This window comes from Drosophila takahashii, chromosome 3R (genome assembly GCF_030179915.1).
Source record: "Drosophila takahashii strain IR98-3 E-12201 chromosome 3R, DtakHiC1v2, whole genome shotgun sequence".
Classification (NCBI taxonomy): domain Eukaryota; kingdom Metazoa; phylum Arthropoda; class Insecta; order Diptera; family Drosophilidae; genus Drosophila; species Drosophila takahashii.
In genome coordinates this window covers 26,376,920-26,396,192 of record NC_091681.1, presented here as the reverse complement: position 1 = coordinate 26,396,192, position 19,273 = coordinate 26,376,920, and the positions used below count along the sequence as shown (strand labels likewise).

Below are 19,273 nucleotides of genomic sequence, written 5' to 3'. Positions count from 1 at the left end.
AAATGTTAAGTCTTAGAGGTAAAATAATAAGGTAAGTTGTGAAATTAAATGTGATACAAAAAACCTTTTAACTATAACTTCCAACTAAACCTTATTTAATAGCGGAGAATACTTATATATCACTCATATCAATCAATTTATGCATCACAGACATTCACTATGAATATGCAAATTGACATTATATGAAAATGATTTGATCGATTTACCCAATGAGAAATCTGCATTGTTTGGGAATACATTTTTGGTTTCGAAAATATTTGTTAGCACACACAGGGCCACATTTCGAGTTCAAAGGAAAGTGTTTTAATTAAAAAGGCAGGGAGATCGCATGCCATCGGGTCCTTGGCGAAGGCCACAAGCACTCCTCCACTCATAAGCCCTCAATGGCTCTGGTGTCTGTACATTTGAAAGTTTCAGCTCGTATCTGTGTCACATTTGCTGGCAGCTCTCATCTCATTGTCATTGCACATTGTTGCTCTATTTAAAACAGACCCACACATGCAATCTAGCACCTTGTCAGTCCATTGTGGCAGACAATTTGGTATAGGTATATGTATTGGAACTGCTGCCACACGTTGACATCGCACCACAGAGAGTCCTGTCTACACGGCTGCCACCGCCTCCTCCTCGTCCTCCTCAGTCGCCCTCGAATACGCCGCCCTTTGTCAGACCGAAAAATGCAAATTTTCTTTGACATGGCAAGTACAAGATAATAATTCTCTCACACATACTAACTGCGGAATGGGGAAGGGTTGCACTGAGAAAAAATATGGCCTCAATAGTGAATATTTTACGGAATTTAAGAAGAACACTTTCTTAAGTTTAAAAGGATAGTTTTTTTGAAATAATACATTTTTATTTTATATTTATTTATAATATTTATATTAATTTAAATTATAAAATAAAAGAAGCAAATAAATATTTTCTACGAAATAACACTAATACCATTAGTCCTGATGTTTAATAATCCGTTTGACTAAATCAAGAATTCTAAGACTATTTTTTTAAGTAGATAATTAAAAAGAAATTTAATTATAATAATAAATTCCATGTCAAAGGTTTTTCATTATGTATTTTCACTGAACATTTTTCTGGGATTTGTACAAACTTGTTAACTCGTAAATATTTGAAAAGAACATTACAGATAATTTTACGAATACTATTTTAAATTAATATTTAAGAAACAATATAATTGAAAGTTGCATTTTTATTTTGAAGTTTACTTTGTTTTTGAATTTCAGTGATTCCCCACATTTTTTCCCCTACCTCGCCACATAGAACACTGACAATTTCCGGTTGCTGCGGAATGTATTCAGCCTCTGTGGCAGTTCTTCAGTATCTTTGTCACACACGAAGGCTTGCCAATTGAAATTTATGCGTTACCTTGGTGTCAATTAAAGACGCTTATGCTGCTGTTTAATTTTCACAGAACAGAACAGAGGACGCTTTTTGTACAGAATATCCCCGAATGGCCCATTATTGGTTGCTGTAATAGTAATGGCCATAACATGTAATGCAGGATGCCGCCCCGCAGATACAGATACATTTGTATCTGAAAATGGATCCTTGGCACATTAATCGATTCGCCCGGCGGCCCAAGAGCGATTTCGCTTTGATTAGCGTTGCACAATTATACGCTGGCCGTAATCGAATGCAACTGCAGCTGCATCGCTTGTATGCGAAACCGAATCTGAATTTCAATCCGAATTAGACGGCAGTTGGACAATGGGCTACACGCAGCGGAATGCAAATGCGACATGTTTCGCCCATCACTCCGCATTTTGGGCCGGAATGCACACAGGCACGAACTTACATGTATCTTCAATCCGCCTTTGTTGTTTGTTGCAATAAATAAATTAACCATCAGGGATCAGGGCGGAAAGCGGGAGTTATGGCAATAATGGCCTGGCGCAAATATGTTAATGTGTCATAAGGAGGGCAACATTTTTTAATTATGCACACTTTTAATGGCTTTAATTGCAGTTAAAGAGCTACAAAGTAGGCTTTAATCGAAAGTGGCAAACGGCCTGGAAAAAGTAAAAAGCGGGAAATGCAAATGGTTAAAAAATTGAAAATGTTGAGCAAACAGCGGCGGATGTTCAGGTTGTGTTAAATGTTGATTTATGGCCAGGAAGAGCGGCGCACAATGCCTGACTGCGAATTAAATTTACATATTAATGCCGCAGCGAACTGAACTATCGAGAAGGGCCAGTCTATTTAACAGAGCTTCCTTTTCATCCGCTTGAAGCACCACAAGAATTCCATCAAAACGGGGGCTCTTCCCTTTCCTTCAAAACCTCTTCAGAACCAATACAAATTGGATCACGGGAAAAAAATTAGAAAAGTGCTTAAAGGATATACATACAAATAAATTAATAATTTTTTTCATTTTAAATTGTATACCTTGTATCAAAAATATTGAAAATAATCAAACAATGAGCATCAAAGAAATAAAAATTCCAAAAATTTCCTTGACCTTTGATCTTTGATCATATTTTTCTCTGTGTAAGTCCCACTTGTTTTTCCCCGGCACTGACTATTTTTGGACACTGTCTGCCATTTTGCATGGGCGGCATAATAATCATTGACCTTTTTATGGCTGCCTCACGCGCCTTTTAATAAATTGAAAGCGCCGAAAATGTTTACTTCCTACAATTGAGGCCCCGACAAAAGGGAAAATCAATGTTCCAATAAGTCAGCGGCAATAACCATTCAAGATGTCGTCATTCCCCGCACTTTTCCGCCTTCCTCGACGACGCTGGCTTTGAGGAATTTTGAGTGAAGCCCTGGGAGGAAGATACAATTGAATTTCAGTGTTGGCAATTTAATTTCTTTTGTTGTCAGCGGCATAAACATTGATGGAAGTGCCATGATGAGGTACGAGGTGGGTGGTGGTAAAAGGTGGGAGGTGTAAGGGAAGGGGAAGCTGTGGCCACGCCCACACTTTATGTTACTGTTATTGTTGCTGGCATTTCGGTGACAGCAGGACAATGGCAAGAACACGCTGGGATATCCGGCATACAAAATTAAACAAACAATGACAAGACAAGAACTCGGCCGGGAAACTGCGTGCCAAGATGAGGAAAACTGACCCCGAAAGGTTAGAGAAAATGATGGTGGGGGGAGGGGAGGAAAACAGTTTTCCATGGGGGGAGTGGGCGTGTCTGCAGCTGCCACTGCGGAAGTGTAAGACACAGCAGGCGCTGCAACAATGTGTATGCCACATAATGACACATGGACCAAAAGGGAAACGAGAGCCGAGCAAAAACCCAACCGAGCTCCAAGTAATATAAAAGCAATTTTCCCTAACATACACACACACGCACGCACGCAGGGAAAAGAAAATGGGGGAGGTGGGTGAAAAGCGGGGCAAGGTCACGCCTTGTTGACCAAAATTTCACTACAAATGAGTACCTATTGTGGCCGCTGTTGACACAGTGCCAGTCCGAGACTCCGTGCCACAAGAACTCGGCTCAGTCTCACGGCAGACTGCACAGAAATGAACTTGATTTTCCAGTGGAAAAACCCAACGTTACCAGTTTAGTCAGCCACACGGAGAGAAAAGCTTTAGTTTATTTAATTTAATATTTTAAGTTTGATATTATTCGTCTCTTTGTTCATATTATCTAAAAATCCAAGTAAGGGTAGGTGCAATATATGATCTTTGGATCTTCGTATTATAATAAAGAAGAATCTAAAGAATTATTCGTTTCTTTCTTCATATTATCTAAAAATCCAAGTAAGGGTAGATACAATATATAATCTTTGGATCTTCGTATTATAATAAAGAAGAATTTAAAGAATTTTCTCAACAAAACTTTTAAAGTCTGTGGAAAATAACGGAGGAATATTTTCTACATGCTGACCAATTATAATAATAGTTTTTCTCAGTACTTCCATTGTTACTCTCCGAAGGCCAAAGAAGCAGTTGATGACCCGACTTGTGGGTGGCTGTAGAACAATTGTTGTCGCTCGCTACACATTTCTGTGGCCAGGCCGCTTGACCCAATAAGCCCGGGGTCGGATCCTGTTTGAAGCAAGCAGAGAGCAAGCAGAAAGTACGGAAAAGCAGGCAGAAAGCGAGCTGAAAAGCCAACTGAAAAGCCAGCCACTTCATGAACAACTGAACACAGCACAGCAATCAAAAAGCCAACGTGGGCTGGCGAATTCCTTCACCACCTGCAGATGGCATCCAGAAATATCATGCAAATGAGTCCCAATCAATCTAATCAGGATGCACAACCCCACTGAATATGTAAATAATTACGAGGCGAATATTTACATATCCCAGAGAGGAAGTCAAATCAATTTAAACGTATCGCAAATTCGAAGAAAACCCCAGTACGCACTTGAGCAGCTCATTCAACTGATTTCTAAGGAACCTCTCGATTCGGCACCACCTCAAGCAATGACTGTGGGAATTGTGCACATGGAAGTGATCTGGTCTCTGAGTAATGGTAATAACGGTATCAAGAGAGTTCTTAAAAAGGAAGAAATACCTTAAGTTATAGCGTTTTTTATAATATATTTTTTATTTCTTAACCCTTTTCTTAAGAGACATACACACAAAAAAAACGCGGTGATCCAATCGATATGCGCATGATAAATTTCAAGTCAAATTGGATACCACCTAACATCAAATTGATCATCATTTCAATATCAATTTTTTTGAGTGTAGTTAAATTGCCCAGATAACAATGGGAATGTCGGAAAAGCTGACCAATCCTTTATTAGTTTTTATACCCGTTACTCGTAGAGTAAAAGGGTATACTAGATTCGTGCAAAAGTATGTAACAGCTAGAAGGAAGCGTTTCCGACCCCATAAAGTATATATATTCTTGATCAGGGTCACTAGCCGAGTCGATCTAGCCATGTCCGTCTGTCCGTCTGTCTGTCTGTCTGTCTGTCTGTCTGTCCGTCTGTCCGTCTGTATGAACGCTGAGATCTCAGAAACTACAAAAGCTAGAAGGTTGAGATTTCCCACACATATTTTTTGGCTTCCTACGCAGCGCAAGTTTATTTTAGCCGAGCGCCACGCCCCCTCTAACGCCCACAATCGCCCACTAACGATTTTAAAATGGGTCCTGCGCCCACATCTTTAAAGATTTCCGAGAAGTATAAATGCAATTTTGTTGTGTATATTTATACCTATCGAAATGTAGAAGACATTTTTCAAATCGGACCATTCATTAAAAAGTTATACGATTTATAAATTGTCAACATATATCTATCTCCCTCGCACTCCCTTTAGCTGAGTTACGATTATTAGTCGGGACACCAACCCGACACAGCGTTCGCACTCCCTTTAGCGGAGTGACGGGTATTAGATAGTCGGGACACCAACCCGACTATAGCGTTCTCTCTTGTTCCACCTACTAACCTTGGGCAAAGGAACTTAAGCTTCGATTTCGGGTCCTTGTCATGGAGATGCCTAATGAGCGTCAGGCCGCCAATCTTATTACTATTTGGGCTCCCTCTCATCTGCGTGGCGACGCTAACCGAACACTATATACACAACAACAATGGCGCCATTAGCGTCGTCGTCAGTCGCCACTTTCTCCCATTTTTTTCCACAAGCCGCCGCTCTCTCCTGGGCGGATGCTACGTTTCCGGGAAATTGTCGGAAATGGCATTTTCAAAACGAAGATTTTGTTAACCATCCCACCGCCTACCGACCCACCGACCGTCCACAGCCATACATTGATATAACGACCCAGAGATGATGATGATGATGACAACCAGGCGACGGGATGGGGTGGCCAGTTGCCTAGGCCAGCTGTTGTTTGTATAACTTTTGGCTCAGGTAGAACGCTGACAGCAAACAACAGAAACCAGAAACCACACAAGCAGAAAAGAAGGAAGCCAATTTATTATTAGCCCTTAGCAAAAACATAATTTAAAATTTATATTCCTAGTATTTTAAAAATAAATTAAAATACCATTTCTCGGTTCCGATATAACCCAAAATTCATTTGGTTTAAATTTTTCCCAGTGCAAGAACAGAAACAATCATAACAGGAGGCTTTAAGTCCTGGCCAGGAAATGGCGAAAAAGACTCGCTTAAGCGGCTTTAAGAGGCTTGCCCTCTCGTCAGCCTGACCTCTGAACTCAGAGCCCGAAAACACTCTGATCTCGACACTCGGCCAGCCACTTGTCGTCTAATGCAATCACAGCAGCCAATGCCAGTGCAGTCGGGCTGGGCTTTAAGTGCCAAAACACTTACTTAATGGAAATTACTTGAGAACCCTCCCCGCCACTCGACACGGCTCAGTACATCCATCGATAGGCGGTGAGCAATCTCGATGGGGGGCTGGAGCTGGGAACTGGGATCGGAATTGGTAGCCACTTGAGTGTGTCATGTCCGCACGATTTTTGCTAAAAATCATTTAACGGCTATGTGCCGGAAATGCGAGACTTCCTTCGAGCCCCGAACAACACTGGCAAACATCTGCGATTGACACACCGCGCCAAATGCCTGTTAGGGGGAATATTTTCACTTAAAAAGGAACATTTTAAAATCAACTAAAGAAAAATTGGAATTATATTTTATTTATTATATTTAAATTTTATGATCATAAATACTAGGTTTCTTTTATTTTTTGTAAATATAAAAATAGTTATATTTTAAATAATATTCAAAGATTTCCAAAAATCAAGGGTATCAAGAATCATTATTATTCCAAAAACCTACAAGAAAATTATGTTGTTGGAATAATGAAGCAATGGTAAAACATTTTCTCTCAGTGCCGGCTGGCAGATGCGAATTTCTGCCAATTGATTGAAGCCAAAACACAGGTCTGCTTAAATTTTTCACTTGCTCGTTTTCGCCACTAATGTCACCAGCACGTAATGCGAACGTGTAGAGCCGAAAGCCCAGCCCACTGTACTTTTCCATTTCCCGCCCACTCGGCCTGCGAGTGTGTGTGTCTGTGCGAGTGAGTGTGCGTGTGTGCTTAGCAATTTCAAAATTGTTGTGTTCAATCAGAGCCGTTTTGCCAGGGACTTTGGAAAACAGCAGCATCCACACTCACACTCAAGCTAACCCACCCATCGCTTCGAATCGTCGTCGTCATCAACATCTCTGGAGATACTGGGAGAAATGCGGGGAGAAATGCACTGAGAAAGTGAGATGGGGAAGAGGAGGCACGTTATCGATGCTTGAGCAAAGCTTGTTGAACTGCGAGTCCGGCAGTTGATGTCCAAAGTTCAGATTGTCGGACTTTTGGTCTGTTTGCCATGCAATCGAGGGGCATGTTTGATGTTTATTGGAATCTGTGTCGGTAGCTCTCTTGTGGTTCACATCCAAAACCGATCAAAGAGGCGACTTTGAAAAGTTTTAAAATATAGAGCATTTTTAAAGCTAAAATCATCGATCTACTCTGTTTTCAGTTAAATTTTATTTAGTTTTTAATTTAGTTTTCCGAAAAAAGAGAACGAATATTAATAATTTCCCATTTTTCTTCCTCCACACAAATTTCATTCATGGCAACATAATGGTCAAACTCCCATTAGTATATCATTCCAAAATGTATGCACAACCCATTGACCTAAAAACACAGTGACACACTGTGAAATATACGCAAAGGTTACACGCAAAATGCATAAGAAAGCGCCAAAAAGTTTGTGCATAAATAAAAATTGAGAAACACGCAAAAGGATGGGAAGTTGGGCAAGAAGAAAAATTTGTTTAAAAGAAGGGGAAGGTCCCAGGTCAGGTCAAAGATAATAATAATAAAAAACCGCTCAAACATGTTGCCAAAAAAAAGGGAAAAATGAAAACACAAGCAACAACAGCAATAAGCGAAAAACAAAAGAAAACACAAGAAAGTGCGAAGGAAGAAACTTGAAATCTTTCTTCTTGGCCGTTTTGAGAATTTTTTATTTCATTTTGCGTGGAGTTGAGTGAGTTAGCGTTGGCATTTGTCAGTTGCTAGCTGTCAGCGCTCACTTCCTGCCACGCCCCCTTCGCCGCCCGCCCCTTTAGCCCCCTTCTCCCACCATTTAACCCCCCTTTTGTCCTTCGAGGGGAGTGAGAGCCCCAAAGAGTCTGCAACTTGCCGCAACTTTTAATAAACTTGGCAAGCTTTTTTTACTTCAACCATTTTGTTTCGCTGGTTCAAAGGTTACGCACACACGCACACACTCTCCCTGATTTATATAGATACCTAAAATGGGGCAACGGACAGAAGAAAAAAATACCCTAACAGAGGGAAAGTTTTACAACCAAACTCAAATTGAAGCAGTTAAATGGCGTATTGTTTTGCAAAATACTTGACCAGGGAGTGAGAAGTTTTGACCAACAAATTGTCAAGTTTTATGCACGGCCATTTGGTGAGATTTCATTTTGATGTCTTGCCTGTCGTTTCATGCGATTTTTATTGCCCCCCGTCTTAGCATCTTGATCAGGAATCACAAAATGTAACTGGCAATGGCATCCTTAGGGCCTTTAGGAAAATAGGGGGGTGGCCCGTGGTGAGGCCACATTATTATTGCTGTCGCTTCTGCATTAGACGCTAATTAGTGGCAGCTACAAAAACAACGCCTCGCAAATTAGTGTTGCATAACTCCAGGCGCTGCAAGTGAAATATTTGCACATTTGCGAAAGCAAGCCGCCAAGTTGTTGCAGACACATGCTCGTCGTCGGCGCTTGTGTTTGTGTGTCCGTCAAACACGGCGTATACACCCACAGGCAGACACATTTATATACACCGAGAAAAACTATAAAGACGGGAGAGAAAAATATTTTTTGTAAGTAATTTATTAGTGTATATTTTAAACAAATGCGGTCTAAAAATAAAATTTATTTTTTGGTTGCACATAAGTTTTTTAAAATTGCTATATTTGATTTATATTTTCACATCACAATTGTTAAATACAAAAGTGAAGTAAAACCAAATATATAAATGTTTATATAAATTAAATAAAATAAAATTAAATTTTTTTTATTTTTTAGTTATTAACAATTTTAAAGATAACTTGTCTTGCATTTCCAGTAAAGCTATGATACTTTTCATTTTAGATTTTATTCTCAGTGTCATTTTGTATTTAGTTACTGCTGCTGATGTGGCAGCCGCTGCTTCTGTGTGGCTGTTTTCGCTTTGCTGCGGTTAAGGCAGCCAAAACTTTCAAATGAGACCCTGCTGCCGTTGCAATTATGTTCAAAACAGCATTACACCTTCACCACGCATTTGCATTTGCACCCCACCGTTGCGCACAGTTCGTCGCACTAATTAAAGAAAATTCCACCGCAGAACATCGAAGTATGCAGGGCGACTACGGGGCGTATGCACTATCCACCTCAACAATGGCTCAAACATTTGCATAAATTGTTGCCACGAAATACAACTAAAAGTAATCTGTTTTCTCTTGCGGTTGCTCAAATATTTGCCCAGTAAATTCAAGCGAAAAAAAAGAGTAACCGACAGAAAACTAAACTAAAATGTGGCAAGCCCAACAAAGATGGAGAACAGGCAGTCGACATGGCCCATTCATTATTCATACATTCCCGGCTGATTTATTTATAACATATTTAATTTGCCTCTGTCTGCGTCTCTGGGGACCAGCTGTTGCTTTTATCTGGGGCATAAATTAAAAAGGAGTGCAAATTTAATGAATTGTACATGGAAACCAGCCCACACACACACACCAACGCATTTATGTCCGTGTAATTAAGCATTTTGTTTTCCTGCTAGACTTTTTCGAGGAAAAGGGTATCAGGTTCTTTGCACAAGGTTGTTTCTTACCAAATCAATAAAATAATTTTTTTTATAATGATTTGTATTTTATGTCCCAAAAACCAGTGAAAGCAAACCCTTTCAAGACTTCAGCGCAAATAAAGACCCACTTTGTTTGATATAAAATAATTATTATACAACATTTTCTGTGCCACTTAGGAGATGCTTAATAAAAATTCCCTGCAAGGGTATCCAAACCCTCAAACAAAAATGTAAGCTCTTCGTTACTTTTTGTTGAACTTCTTAAAAATGCTGACATTAGCATACATATTTGATATGCAGAAGCATGTGCATGTGTCTAGACGATGGCACTTTAATAAGCAACCATCTCCACGGTTTTTCCAAGTGGGTTACCCACTCTCCTCCTGGAGGAATGCCTTTGATGTCATTGGGTCCATGTGTTGGAGTTGGGTCAATGAAACTTTCGGGGGAGAAGAGGCCTTCTCAAGTACTGACAACGACTAGCAGATGGGTCACAAGTTCAACACTCGACGGAAGAATCAACTACCGCCATTCAACCGCTTGGCTTTCATTTAATAATTCACTTTCATTAGCGAGGAGTGAAATAAAACTGTACGACCGCAACTTAATGAGAGCACCACCCACCTTTCTCCCGCTTTTCCTACGCCCACCGCCAATGTTTCATCTGCCGAGAGCCACGCCCCGCTCATTAAAAGTAACCAAACTGTTGGGGACCGCAAACCAGATGACGACAACAACAGAGCCGTCTGCAAATAGGGCCAACAACACGTGAAAAGCGGCCAAAAAGGCAGCCGGCAAGGAGCTATCTCTCCTACCCCCCATTCTACGGGTGTACGAGTATATCTCCCCCGACTTCCTGTTCACGTTACAGCTATCAACGCTAATGACAAAAGCGCGCAAAGTTTGCATTTACTTGGAAAGTGAAAGGACACTAAACATGCCCACAGGGTGTGTCCAGCACAAAAATCACAAAAGAGCATAAAATTAGCGAACGATGTCGCCGTACTCCGCACTCCTCGTCCTTGCCTGTTTATCCCCCTGGAGCGAGCAGGACTTTGTGTCCTTGCACAGTGAAAAAACAGATTTTAAATCAACAGTCCAGAGAAAGCAAAGAAGAATTTTCAGATTCACGATTCTTTGTTTACAAGACCTAATACGTTTTGGGATTCTTAGTGACTTTAAGGTTTTTTTAAAGAAGTGTTTTATATTTTTTTGAAAGATATCGATAAATATTTGACTGGCTAGGTCTATAAAATTATGCCAGGACATATTAAGAATATATTTATTAATGGAATAAGCATGGCTTTTATTAGCCAGTGTTTTATAATATTTAATTTGATTACTGATCTGTAAATATTTTAGGATCTCAAATTGCAAGTAAAATCGCTGGAAGTCTTTGAACAACGTTATCTAAACTTAGGATATATTATCTTTTAAAATACCATAGAGAGTTTTTTCTTTCCTACTGTTATTTCCCTCAGTGCACTTTATTTTAAATTTCCTCCAAACAAAAACCGTTGGTGGAGTGGTCGAGGAGCTGGAAAACAAGGATTGGGGACAGAGACAGTGGAAAAGTCCGAGTCGGTGGCTCTTTCCTCCCAGCACTCCCATGATGAATTCATGCCATCATTTTGCTTGTAACAAAACTTGTGATTGTTGCTGTTGTTTCGTCGCTGTGTGTGTGTAGGTTGTTGGTGTGTTTTTTTCGGTGGTTACTGTGTCCTGATTTTTCATCCTCTATCCCAGCAACCGAGCGACCGTCCAACCGACCCACCGACCATCCATCCATCCATCGCACTTACACGAGTTGGTCATTAGCTACGCCTGCCAGCAAATTATTTGGCTGGGTGCGGCAATGGGCAACCATATTGTTGCTGTGGTCCTTGTCATTGTGGTTGTTGTAGGCGGTTATGATAAACATCAGTGCAGCATCGGACTGCGAGGGGGACTCAGGGTTCTGGGATCTGAAATTGGAAATCCGGAGTGGGCTCTTCGCAGTGAGGCACGAGTTTTCGCGTGCGTTTAATTTTACAGATGGGCCTGGCTTGAGGTTTGTTACACAATTTTCATGTCAAGTACTTAAAATTGTTGCTGGCCAAATCATCGGGGAGTCGTTTGGGTGCACAGGGAAAAAAGCGTTGACAAAGAATTCCAAGTACCAGGAAGTTCAAATAGTATCATTTTCTAAACTTCAAATAACATCAGAAAGTACTAGCGCCACAGTATCACCATTTAAAATTATTTAAGATTTTTTTTCTATAGAAATAGAATTTTAAGTAGATATTTTCTCAAAAATTATTTCCTCAGTGTACATAAAAATAGGAGCCACCAGACAAATTGCGTTGGCCATGCAACATGCTAAAAAATTAACGCAATTTTTTCATATTTTATTCAGTTAATGCGCGGGGAGTGGTTTCTCGGCAAATTACGCGAATTAGCGGGTGGTGGGGCGACTCTGCCTTTTATACAGATACGGATTTATTTTTGTCTGGTTTCTTCATGATTTATTAGACTTTCTCTGCTTTCTGTTCTCGTCGAAAATAAATCTTGTCCCCTCCTTAAAGCCAAACTTTAAGTGCGTTGCCCACATCTAGTGCTCATAAAACGACTGACTAAAGTCGATTAGCATTTTAATAAGTTATTTCCATGGGCAGTCAGATCAAATTATATACGAATTTCATATTAGAGCAATGCAATTTCATGGGCATTACACATACGCAAGGTAAGCCCGATTGGATCGAATATTAAATTGTATTGACTAACGATTTTTTCTGCTGGCCGCCGTTGCCGCCTCTCCTATAAAAATGTAAATTTTCTTTTATTGTTCCGAGATTTATTAGACGAAATGTATGTGTCCCAAAAACTGGGAAAACTGCTGATTTGGAGGGATTATTCGACCAGCAAATGTCGAGGCCATATATCTGCCGAATATATATATGTAAGACCAAACACGTTGTGCAAGGGGGGATCGGTGGTTTTATGTCGCACCCCACGTGGCACAGTTTTTATGCCTTTGTGCAAAATTTATGATCGTTGCTAACTGTTTTTATGATTCTATTTTGATGATTGTTTTGGTTTTTTGGTTTTTCGGTTTTTCCGGGACTAAGCCCTTGGCTCAGATTCCTCATCGCTTTTGCCGCCGTCCAGTGAAAACATAAATAAAATTCCACTTCGCTGGCGGTGTCAGATTTGCATTGTCTCGTCGCGTTGCTAGGGATTTTGGGGCTTTGAGCATGTGTCTGGAAATAGATCACAACTCAATCGATTTTGCGCGCTTTGGCCGGGTAAACAATAAAATAAACGTTATAACAAGCATAATAGAAATGTTAACAACGGCACGTACTAATCAAAGGCGTTTCCGAGTGGGAAACGGGGCGTGGCCCGACAAAAATGCCGACAGGCTGTCTATCAGGCCCCAAAAGGCCGATAAATTGACAGATTCCCCACTTTGGTATGCCAGCAATGTAGTCTGGAAATTGCATAAAGGCATGATTTAATGAATTTCCGGCAATAAAATAATTTAATTTCGGCCTAGTCGGGGTTCTTTGAGGGGGAGGGCGAGTAGCTGGCTCTGGCTCATCATTAAGAACGTCAAGAGGCTTTCAAAAATCTAAAGAAGAAGAAAAAAAGTGCGCAAATCTCCGCATAATTTAATAACGTCAAAGTTGGGCCGGGTGATGCCTCTGCTCCATTGCTTTTTGGGCCAAGGTGGTTGGGCTGCGTGTCGCATAATAAAATGCCAGGCTGGCTGACAGGAAGAAGACGCCTTTTGGCCAGGATTTTCTTGGCTCCGCTTACATGGCAGCCCGGCTAATCTATGAGATGTGCTGGCTGCCACCTAAGCCAGCAGCTTTGATATTTCAGCATTAGCCCCATTAAAGTCAACATTATGAATTTTAATTTCGTGCACTTTATGCGAGAGAGGGTACACTGGGCAAAAAAATATTGATGTTCAAGATAGGAGTAGTGTGAACATTTTATTATTTTAGTAATAATTTAAAGACATGTCACATGTAGATATAAAATTAGAATTTCGTTAATAAAACGGTTTAAAAATAAATCTAGAAAAATAGAACAACTTCTTATATTTTCGTCTATAAAATATGATAATATTTACTTAATGTTGCCAACATTTTATGCTCTCTGCAGCGGTGTGTCAGCCTCAATTAAGTGCGAGGACGTGCCGAGGACGAAGCTCGCTTTCAGGACTGCCAGGGCTTCCTGCATTTGTCAGATGCTGCTAATGCCACTCCCACTGCATTGGCAGTGAAAACAAAGCCACAGATAAAAGTTGGGTGGCAGAGGGGCCAAGAATAAGGGAGGGGGGATGTCAAGCAGAGTCTCGGCAATCGCCTTACAAGTGCAATGTCAATTTGTGCACAAAGGGATAATAAGGATTTATGTCAAATGCTGGCGCTGTTTGAGTTTTGCCAATATTTTCACAGATGACTGCACTTGCCTCAAGTGAAAATAAAACGCGGCTTAAGCAGCAGTCACAAAAATATAAAAGAAACCAAAAAGATTCAGCGAAAACACAGACTAGAGAGGCTTGTGTTTCTTCTCAGACTGCACTGGGAAAAACCAGATGTGCGCTAAAAAAGAAACAAAACAAGAAGAAAATTAAAATGTTAAAGTTATTCCTAACTGAGAATCTATAAATATTATAAAAAGGTTGCTGATTTAACGGAGTAAAATATATAAATATGGAATATTCTTTCCCAAGTACCTTAAAACCATTTTGAGACTCAAAGTTAGGCGATTGAACTTTGCACTCAGCCACCTAATGGCTACTTAACTTATTAATTTCCTGTATTAACAACAACCTCTTCACAAGCAGCTCTCATTAAAACTGCATAAATACACCAGCCAAGCTATCAGAAAGCAATTTCGCCAATAGCTAGACCCAAAAACCGCCCTCAAAACTCACTTGAAAAGTTGTGAACTTTCCACCGGCAGCAGCAGCAACAAATACAACAACAACAACGAGAGCAGTAAAGGAAACACTAAGGATACAACAACAAAGGACCGAACAAGCCCAACTTTTCGAGCAGAGAGCTCAGAAAGTGCGCTTTGATGCTTTTACAAGTTTTTAGTGATTTTTTTATGTAGCCTGCTTTTGGGGGCTAACACACACACACCCAGCTACTCACACACCCACACCCACATCAAGGATCTTTAACACACAGACAGTCGAGGGAGCACCGAAAGCAATCAGTTTGCGGTACACAATGTGGAAAAAGGGTTGGGGATTCCCCCGCCTTGATAGAAATCATGCTGAGTTGTGAAACGTAAAATTGAATTTACTCTGCCGCATTCCCACATTACCCCACTCACACCGAGATTTTCCATGTGGCCGACAGTTTTTCACGCTTTTCACCACCAATTGTGAGCGGGACAAAAGTCTGCTGACTGCGTCGGCCCGTTCCAGTCATAAATCATTGGGCATTTGCCATATGCAAGAGGCTCGCTTTTGCTTTTGCTATCACTAAACCCGGCATTAAACTCGGCTTTGACTTTCATTTACCAAAAAAGATAAAACATATACAGCGGTGTGCAAAAAAATAATAGTTTTCCTATAGGAAATGATAAAATCATACAAACTAGTTTTATAACCAATGGCTTTTATGTTTTAACCATTTTATTCATATATTAAAAACTACATATTATAAAATATTTATTATTTTTTGAAAGTGATGTAAATCTATAGATTTACTATAGTTCCTTTTAACACTACTAACATTTTGTACAGCATTGTGTATTGTCCCTTCGTCTGATACCCTCATCAAATGTACAACATTTGCCTGCTAAGTGGAATTTGCTGGTTTTGCAACAAAAGCTAATGGTTTAGTTTGTGCAAAATGTATAACTCAGCCCCAAACTCAGGCGGTAATCAGCTTAAAGTAGCCAAATAAAATTGAATTCAATTGAATCGAGACGAGTCGAGTGTAGCTGAGTTGAGTGAGTTGTCAGTTGTCTATTGTTGTCTGTTCGGTTGAATTGTTCATGTAACTGTTGCGGTCTTGGCCATGTTTGCAGCCATTCGTGTTTATTTAAATGTAATTAATCTCTGCACAGACTCTCAGACTTTGGACTGGCCGCAGATCCAGCTCAGTATCTCATTTGGATTCAGGTTGGAGCTTAGGCAATTAGTTGCTGGCTAAGTGGGCGCTGTGGAAAGTGGGCGGCGGAGCCTGCCGCTCCTGGTGGAAAATCTCATTTCCTTCGGCCCAGCAGGATAATCCTTATTTGGCTCTACAAGCTATTTATGTTTAGTTGCTGGACGCCCATCCTTATCGCCCAGAGGAAACTGTGGCAGGTTCATAAATACTACATAGATAAGTGAATAATCGGCTCGGGCCAACAGCTGGATGTTCAGCAAGAGATAAGCTATTAATTCAGGAAAATATTTCCAATCCACCTTATCAAATAATATTGAAAAGAACAATGTTATTTCTAAAGATTTTCTAAAATTAGAATATAATAATTTTGGTAATTATGTTGTACTTAAAAATATCACATTTTTGGTATGATAGGTACCCTGTGAACTTTATATTGAGCGACACTTTTTCTCCAAACAGGTTTTTTAAACGAGAATTCCTCGCTTACCATCGCTTTTGGCTTTTAAAGCCAACGCAATCTAAGCGAGCCCCAGTGTAATTAATCCAATTTCGCTGTGCGATATTTCACACTTAAAAATCAAACTCTGGCAATTTGTTACACTCACTCGCACGCACCCAGCCAGGAATATCCAGAGCCAAAGCCAAACCCAAAACCGATGCTGCAAAACGAGCCAACGATACACATGAGACGGAACCGCTTGAAGTGGAGTAAATGGAGATGGTTTCGGATCGGATCGGATCGGGGATATGCGGGTGCGTTCGGTTAGCAGTACGTGAGCCCCGCCAAAAGTTGCGCAAATAAATGACAGTGAAATTTTATAGCACACTTGATAATTTCAGCAATAATTCAGCTCGGCTAATCACCGCATAAATAATCTTAAGGACAGCCCAGCTTAGCCCCACTCACCACTCAGCACCGCAACTACATCGGACCAGTGCGCATATAGCCGCCCGATTTATATATATATTTATTTGTGTACGCCGCACAGTATGCACAGTGCACAGTGAGGCGGTAAAAACAAACAGGGCGAGATCCAGACAGTTGGAGACAAAAACAGGAATAGGAATAGGGATAAATACGTATATATTTAGAGGGGAGCGATGGCTAAGCGGCGGAACAGAGAAGCAAACACGGACCAGCAGCAGCATCCAAAACTCATGAAATCGAGAACTCGGTCGAATGGAACGTGAGCGAAATTTTTGCTAACGAATGTTGACTTTGCCAAAGTACTAAAATCAAATAAAGCCAACAGCTACAACCAAAACAAAAACAGCAAATCAAACAAAATCAACAATCACTTGGTAAAAGTTGGACCAAGTTGATGAAGACAAACGCGCGGGTCTATAGCGAACATAGGGCCAAGTTTGGGCCGAAAACTATTTGGACATAATACAAAAATGGACAAAAATTAATATAGAGCACCGCCAACTTGTGGATCAGTCGGTATTTCAGTATTTAAGCCAAGCAAACAAAGGTCGTAAATCCATAAAATTAACTCTCAGTTCTCAGCGGGCAAAGTCACAGTTACAGGGTCGTCGTCCCATCTCAAGATCCTGTTTTCGGTACTGTCTGAATGTCAGTCTGTCACGGGAAAAACAGCAAGGACCACAAAAATGTAGGTTATACACACACACACAGGCACACAAACCAGTAGAATAGAAGCGTATACATTGCGTATACGCCGCATGTGCCACGCGAATAGCGGAAAGGAAATAAAAGGCAGGAAAACAACAAAATAGGAAATTTAATGCGAACGCTGCGTGAACCGAAAGTTTAAAGCCAACCAAAATGGCAGACAGAAAGGCAATAATTTGTATAACTTTATGACGGCAGAGGATTCAGAATCTTAGGCTGCTATTACCCCCGGAAAAAATAAACTTGCTTGAATAATTTACCAGCAAATTCGAAGACTCCAACTCCAAAGTGAAATGGTGCCACTTGATTTTATATTTAAAGTTTAACTGTTTAACCTATGGCAATGTTTGAACACTTTTGCAATTCGATGTTTAAACTCTATTTATATCGATTGTTTGAACACGAGAGTAAAAACTCTGACTGTTTGAACACTTTTTATTCTAAATGTTTGAACACTGTACTGTACACTTGCGTGTAGTTATTTTCTGCTTTAATTCACTTTCATACTCCTTCGCTATGTGTACATTTTTGTTTTCTATTTTTCGCACCAAACAACTCTCGTGGAGCAAGGCGATGGCTTCCACTTTCCACTTTCACTGCCAAACCGACCGTTAAATTCAACGTTCGCCACGCATCTGACTGATTTGCTCGCTGGCCATCAGATATGCACGGAGGCTGTATACACGCACCCAGAAATCGTATTCGGGATGTTTCGTCACCCGAACGGAGTCCTCGCCTCCATTCGTTGAGCTTCGTGTGCTCCATCTCTCGTTTTCCGGACGGCGAGTATAACACTGGGCCACGAGTTTTCTTCTCGGCTAAGGGAGAAAGGCCCTTCAATTCGCCGTGTTCGATGGCAAGCCATTCTCGGTTATCTATGGTCAGGACTAAGAGAACCGGTCCCCAAAAGAGCACGTCTGAATCAGCTGAGCGTAGAACAGTTGTTGTTTTCGTACGTATAATAATGGGAACGCGTTTTTGAATTGAACAGCTGTTTCGGCTCGAGTGCGCAGAATCAGATTAAATAGGAAATTGTCTTAAATAGTGGGAACAGCATGGAAACTGGTTCTTAATAGTCATATAGATAGTAAACTTGTACTTACAAATTAAAACAATTTAAATTCTGAGAATAAAAAAAAATTAAAATATAACTTGCATTAGTAACTGTTATAAATATTTCTGCTCAAGCAACTTTTTCTTTAGGTAGATGTTTAAAAATATCATATTTGTATTTATTAATGTAATAAAAAATTCAAATTTATATCTGATTCAAATTATTAAACTTTAATGATTGGACTAAGAAAATAAATTGAATCTTAAATCTACATAACGTTGCCTAATTATTTAAAGACTCTCATTTTCTGACAGGCTTGCAAAATATATAAATGATAAGAAGGGGTTTTTTCGTATACTTAGTACGTAGCCCCAATCACCCCTCCCCTTAATTGCTGCACTCATAAAACAGTTCCATTTAAACCTGCTGCCCACCCACCTTTCCCCAATAATCAGTTCGCCATTCTCGGGGCACTCAAATAAAAATGAGTGTGCGAAAGACGTAGAGCAAACAGCCAAGTCACAGATCAATATAATGAACCGAAAAGTAAGCCAGAAGCCGCAACAAATTGCCAGTGAGTCGGGTTGGTGGCCAACGTTTGCTGCAGTGGCTCAATGTGGATTTTGATTTAAGTTTTAGCACTGCGGCGCACTTATCGAGCAATTGGGGGTAAGAATATCGAGGGGGGGCAAATGATTCGAGTACATATAGCGGCCATATGCGGCATTCCAATGAGAGCCGAAAGTTA

General features: G+C 40.4%; 1 protein-coding gene across 1 annotated transcript in view; it reads right to left on the bottom strand.

Annotated features, from left to right (window-relative positions):
• Positions 1–18,094, bottom strand: part of beat-IIa (beaten path IIa) — a 48,972-nt gene extending 30,878 nt beyond the window's left edge. Inside the window, exon 1 of the mRNA XM_044394035.2 lies at positions 17,732–18,094. The gene's annotated coding sequence lies outside the window, so the exon portion shown is untranslated. The remainder of the gene's footprint in view (positions 1–17,731) is intronic.
• Between the last annotated feature and the right edge of the window lie 1,179 nt (positions 18,095–19,273).